The sequence below is a fragment of the Gekko japonicus genome, unplaced genomic scaffold, assembly GCF_001447785.1.
Source record: "Gekko japonicus isolate JY-2015 unplaced genomic scaffold, Gekko_japonicus_V1.1 scaffold2121, whole genome shotgun sequence".
Classification (NCBI taxonomy): Eukaryota; Metazoa; Chordata; class Lepidosauria; order Squamata; family Gekkonidae; genus Gekko; species Gekko japonicus.
Window position 1 is genome coordinate 206,559 of NW_015174332.1, and position 211 is coordinate 206,769.

Below are 211 nucleotides of genomic sequence, written 5' to 3' on the forward strand. Positions count from 1 at the left end.
GGTCCTGTCCAGATAGAAACTAAGCGCCCTTCGTACATCTAGACAGTGTAAGGCTCGTTCCTTCTCATTCTGGAAGGAAGAACAATGTCCTCAGATCTATGAAAAGTTGAGTTAACTTTCGGTATGAACGCCGGATCAGGACGCAGAACTACCTTATCCTTATGGAAAAGGCATAAATCCTTGTTTATTGACAAAGCTCTCAATTCTGAGA

General features: G+C 42.7%; 1 protein-coding gene across 1 annotated transcript in view; it reads right to left on the minus strand.

Annotated features, from left to right (window-relative positions):
• The window catches only part of NUP214 (nucleoporin 214kDa), a 121,953-nt gene that overhangs the window by 98,139 nt on the left and 23,603 nt on the right, over positions 1-211 (minus strand). The gene's annotated exons all lie outside the window — the stretch shown is intronic.